The sequence below is a fragment of the Schistocerca serialis genome, chromosome 6 (genome assembly GCF_023864345.2).
Source record: "Schistocerca serialis cubense isolate TAMUIC-IGC-003099 chromosome 6, iqSchSeri2.2, whole genome shotgun sequence".
Classification (NCBI taxonomy): Eukaryota; Metazoa; Arthropoda; class Insecta; order Orthoptera; family Acrididae; genus Schistocerca; species Schistocerca serialis.
In genome coordinates, this window is record NC_064643.1 from 95,525,293 (window position 1) to 95,531,292 (window position 6,000).

At 44.2% G+C, this 6,000-nt stretch overlaps 1 non-coding gene across 1 annotated transcript; it reads right to left on the bottom strand.

Annotated features, from left to right (window-relative positions):
• Positions 1-2,917: 2,917 nt before the first annotated feature.
• Trnaa-cgc (transfer RNA alanine (anticodon CGC)) lies at positions 2,918-2,990 on the bottom strand. The gene has a single exon. It is a non-coding gene; the product is annotated as a tRNA-Ala (tRNA).
• Between the last annotated feature and the right edge of the window lie 3,010 nt (positions 2,991-6,000).

The window sequence follows — 6,000 nt, forward strand, 5'->3', positions numbered from 1 at the left end:
TATCAGCGGACAGAATTTGTCGCTCTTCGGCCACATGAAAGTAAACTAAAAAAACAGATTGTCAGCTGCATAAGTCAAAATAAAAAGGGTTGATTTGGTGATTAATTAAAATATAGCCACAGACGAGTGGAAAATGAGTTTCGTACAGGAATATTTAAAAACAGATAGAAAGACGCATAAGGTAAAACGGAAACATCGACGTGTTGACTGATTAAAATAGGTACATAGATGCACGAATAGGTGAGTGGATGTAGATTGCTAGTGTTAAGGGTACTATGGGAACGTGGCATTTAAAGGTAGTGCGTAGGAAGGGGTTTGTGTAGGAGGAGGAATAGGGGAATAGTGGACGGGGATGCGGTTCCAAACCAATACTTAGGAAGTGGGTGGACAGGATACGAGGGGAAGGAAACCCTAACAAGGGGACTGTGGTGGAGATCTCCTTGATCTGGTTAGGCGGATTTCATGACCAGGTAAGAAAAGGCGATTAAAGTTTCATTCGGAGAAGATGTGGAGGATGTTGAGATATAGTGTTGGGGGAATGTAGTGGTAGAGTTGGGGCAGAGTACCAGGATCAGTGAACAGTGGGGAAATTAGGGGTTGGATAGCGTCGACTTTACGGGTAGCATAAAATATTCAGAGGTGTTCAAGATGGAAGAGTAGGCTGGGGAATTTTAGAAGTTGTTAGAGGATGCAGGTGGGGAAGGATACGCAGATCCAAAAGGCTAAGAAGAATGTTTTCTTTCGAGGATATGTGGGGCGTGATAAAAGGACAGAATAGCGGAAGTCCATGCCTCATAGGCATAGCAGAGGTTGAATCGGTTCAGGACTTTATGGTGTCGAGCATTGGGAAGGGTGCAATTCCATGTTTGGTTGGTTAGTAGTTTTAATAATTTTAGTTTATTGTGGGCTTTCTATTGAATGGTAAGTAGATGGAGCCTCTATGATAGTCGGCGATCACCGTATTTTATAGCGTTAGTTAACTGGATGGGAAGATATGGTAAAAGTCGTGTGGGCGCAAGCTATGGGTGGTTTGGGCTATAATTTTTAACTGGGTTTTGGTAGGGTTGATTTTGAAGAACCACTGGTTGCACAAGGAGATCGACTGATTGAGATGGTGATGGAGGGATCTTTGGGATTTCTGGAGGGTAGGGTATTTGGTGATGAAGGCGGTGTCATGGTCATACTGAAGGAGATGGGGCTTTGGCCCATCGACAGTGTAGAGAAGGTACAGAAGAGGCGAGAAGACGGAATTTTGGGGCACACCTGCAGTGGGATGGAAGATAGGAGTTGGTGTTCTTTATGGTGTCATAAGATGGGCGGTTAGAGAGAAAGGAGGCTATGAGGCGGACATAATTCTCTAGAAGTGCATAGGTCTGGAACTGAAACAGGAGCTAGGAATGCCATACACTGTCATAGGCTTCCACAAGATCTAGGGAAACAAAATGACGGATTTGCGGTTGTTTGGTGAAATAGGAGACGAGTAAGGTACAGTAGTTGGTCATCCGATTAAACATTGATCGGTGGGATGGGCTAGGTGCTGTTGTAGGTGTTTATGGATACGTTGGGACAGGATGGCTAAACACGGAGGTGAGGCTAATGGGAAGAGGTGTCAGTGGCAGTTTGAGGAAGACGTTTTCCACAGCTCAGGATAGAAACCCATATGTAGGATTATTGTAAACAATGGCTAAAATTTCCAGGAAAGAGAGAGAGCATTCTTTCAGGTGTCTGTAAGTGATGCAGTCATGACCGGGAACTGTTTTGCGTTTGTGATCTAGTACCAGTTGAATGTCTTGTGTTGTTATTGGAGTATTGAACTCTGTCTGTGGGTGCTGTCGAGCTACTGGAAGCTACGAGTGAGAGGTGCGAGGAGTAATTGCAGTGTGTGTCATTTGGGATGGTGAAGATGTCAGAGAGGTAGGACGCAAAGTGCTTGGATTTGCTTACGTTGTCAAGGAGAAGGTGATTATCGGATAGGAGGGAGCACAATTTTTTCAGCAAGGCGGTGAAATGCCTTCCAGTGCCTGGCAGAGTCTATGGGCCGAGTGGCGTTGAGGATTTGTGGATGTTTGGTGCCGAACGCGTTGTTTCTTTGCATTCAGCAGACTACGGATATGTCGTTGTAGTTGTCAGTGGTGTGTGTCTGGGTCACAGGTCTACAGGAATGACTGGTAACGGTAATGGGAATCAAGGAGGAGTAGGAGAACATGTGGAGGGAATCTGAGACGGTGTGGGTAGTTGGATTTTGTCAGAATGTAGTGAGTTATGGCGTTTGAAAATGTCTGATGTAGGAAGATGGCAGCGTGGTGGATGTTGTGGGGTGTTGGGAGGATAAGGGATGGCTTCCGAGTTTGGTAGCAATGAATTCCCTGTAGGTATCCCAGCTGGTAAGGAAGTAGCCCTGGATATGTCTGGGAGAGGCAGGAGGAGTTGGTGCACAGGTAGGGTGTGCGGTGTAGGGGATGGTGAGTAGGAAAGGGTCACTTCCGATGGGATCGAGGACTGCTGCAGTAATGCACCAAATTAGGTTTGGAGGAGTGAGGCTAACATCAGCAATGGAATTGCTTTCAGGGTGGGTATGCAGTGGGAGAGAGATGATATCACCATGGAGGAAGTCATGTATGTTAAGGTCAGCAGCAACAATATAGAAGGTACTGACAGAAGTGAAGCTGTGAGGACGGGGCGTGAGTCGTGCTTGGGTAGTTCAGTTGGTAGAGCACTTGCCCGCGAAAGGCAAAGGTCCCGAGTTCGAGGAGGAGATTAGTGTTTAACGTCCCGTCGACAACGAGGTCATTAGAGACGGAGCGCAAGCTCGGGTGAGGGAAGGATGCGGAAGGAAATCGGCCGTGCCCTTTCAAAGGAACCATCCCGGCAGTTGCCTGAAGCGATTTAGGGAAATCACGGAAAACCTGAATCAGGATGGCCAGAGACGGGATTGAACCGTCGTCCTCCCGAATGCGAGTCCAGTGTGCTAACCACTGCGCCATCTCGCTCGGTCCCGAGTTCGAGTCTCTGTCCGGCACACAGTTTTAATCTGCTAGAAAGTTTCAGCAATAATATAGATTGAAACGGCATGATCCATGTGGGTGAGGAAATCGTATAGAATGGGATGATGTGTTTGGATATAGATAGTGGCACAAGTAACAAAAAATGTTCAAATATGTATGAAATCTTATGGGACTTAACTGCTAAGGTCATCAGTCCCTAAGCTTACACACCACTTAACCTAAATTATCCTAAGGACAAACACACACACCCATGCCCGAGGGAGGACTCGAACCTCTGCCGGGACCAGCCGCACAGTCCATGACTGCAGCGCCTTAGACCGCTCGGCGCACAAGTAACAGTTATGGGTTACGGAAGAGAGTGAGAATAAGGTTTAGTTTACTCATTTTGAGCTGCAAGGGGTGATCTGCGATAGCAGATTAGAGACAATAAACATCTTTGCCAAGCTCGCTAATAATAACCTTTATTCATGATAACAGGTTTTGGAAATGGGTGTTACCATCTTCTCAGGATGGCAATTTGATTATACAAACCATTTATCGAGAATAAAGGTTATTATTAGTGATCGTGGCAAAGAAGTTTATCTTCTCTAACCTATTGAGACAAAGGTGTTCAACAGGAGTGTTGTAGAGGGGTTGTGGCCGAACAGGGAGGTTCTTGTGGTGGCCAGTAGCAACTCCGCCTTCAGCCATGGGGAATCTGTTCTGTGGAGGATGAATGGTGAAGTGCGAATAGTATGATGACGTTGGAGGAAGGTTTCATTCAGAATGAAAGTATCAAATAGTGGCTGGGAGAGGGTGTGCATAAAAGAGGTGTTTGTTGGCTGAGAAGGATTGAAAATTGTGAAACAAGGTATTATATTGCTGTCACGCCATTATTTAGGTAGAGAAGGGTTGGTTAGGATGGGTGTCAGGTGTTTGTTTAAACTAGGATGTCGAGACAGGTAAAAAGAAACTGAACCTATTCCTCTTTTTAAAGACGTCAATTCTTCTTCAACTCAACTGTCTGCTCATTATCCCAGTATCTACAGCATTGGAGAAATTCAGACACACGTGATGATTCCTCACCAATTTAGTATCCCACTTCCCTCCACATTGATTCTTGCGGATGATTTTCTTCGGATTCAGGCTACTGTTCACCAATACTATATTTCAATATTAAGCTATATCTGCAACTGGGCACGTCTCGTAGTCCGTTATTATCTGACTGCGGAATCTCCGTCTCAGAATACTGATAGTTCTTCTGTCTTCTAGCTTTGGTACTACAATCATCTTAGGACGTGCCCGCTATTCCTAGTTACACTTTTGCCTTCAGTAACTTGTGTATTTCTGGAAATGTTACCGTTTATTGTTGTGCTCTGAATTATTAAATATAGCAGGTTGGGAAGTATTAAAATATCTTAGAGAATATGCTTTACTCCTTTGAAATAATATCTCAGTCATGGAGACCGATGAGTTAGTTGTCTAGACGCATAGATTCTTATGCAGGACTATAGTGAATTACATGTGTCTTGCTGGTCATTTCGAATGATACATCTTGATATATAATGGGCTGGTTTTTTGAACATTATTTACCCCACTACAGATCGGTACAACACTGAAAGGAAGTTTAGGCGCTTCAGTCTGGAACCCCGTGACAGCTCCGGTCGCAGGTTCGAATCCTGCCACCGGCATGGATGTGTGTGATGTCCTTAGGTCAGTTAGGTTTAAGTAGTTCTAAGTTCTAGGGGACTGATGACCTTAGATGTTAAGTCCCATAGTACTCAGAGCCATTTTTTTTGAAAGGAAGTTTCACGTCAGATAAAAGAAAAAGAAACAGCTGGTAACAATCCCAGCAGGTTTACTGACAGGTTGCTGATAAGTCGTTTACACACTACCGAGCGGGGTGGCTATGGCAGCGGTTAGCACACTGGACTCGCATTCGTGAGGACGACTATTCAAACACGCTGCTTCCGGCCATGCTGATTTAGGTTTTCCGTGATTTCCCTAAATCGCTTCAGGCAAATGCCGGGATGGTTCCTTTGAAAGGGCACGGCCGACTTTCTTCTCCATCCTTCCCTAATCCGATGGGACCAATGACCTCGCTGTTTAGTCCGCTCACCCGAATCAACCAACCAACCAAACACACACTATGACGTGATTTCGCATTTGTCTTCCTCAGAGCACACTGGTAAATTATAGGTGTTCTGTATTTAAAGAATGTAGAGAACAGTGCATGAAATGAGCTTATCGAGTGGAAAACATCGATCATTACATCTGTGCACCGTCTCACGAAGGCGATAAGTGATGTGTTGCCGTCTGTTATCTGCAGAATTACACCAAACAACCTGTGCTTATAATGCCGTTGTTTCGTTAAAATTCATTAAGATTTATTAGTTACACATCCCGGCAATGAGACGACTTTTCGAACGTGTACTTTAGACACTTATACCTAGGAAATACGTATTTGTAGAGGAGCGCTTATATACTCAAAACTGATTGTACGTTGTAAATAAAATGCAGTACCAATTGTTAGATGCGACTTTCGATTGCATTTTCTGGAGAAGAACATCAACAACGCTGGTAACCATTAGAATGTGCTATGAATTAAGGAATAACCAGCTCACGCAGGTAGTTTTGTTTTGAGAGAGGGACTCTAATCGCACGGTAAAGCATTACACGAAGAGCAGCCAGTTTATGCTGCTTTGGATGAGTTGAACGGCAATCAGTCATCTTACAACTGATGCGGTATTTTCGATCTCTACTATAATGCTCACTTGAGAAAGTTCCTCAAGCAGAACTGTTTGGTGTATCTATAATGTTAGGATTCCTAAATAAGTCAAATTGATGTCTACTGTTGTTGTTCATAATGGTCAAATGTAGGAAAGTATTGACTGTTCTCTTCGTTTTTGAGTGTGAATTTTTTTTGGGATGCATATTGATCAGGATTTGTGCAATGAGAAAGCCAACAAAAGAATGCGTTTTACTGACGCAGCACTTAAAAGATGCAATAAATCTT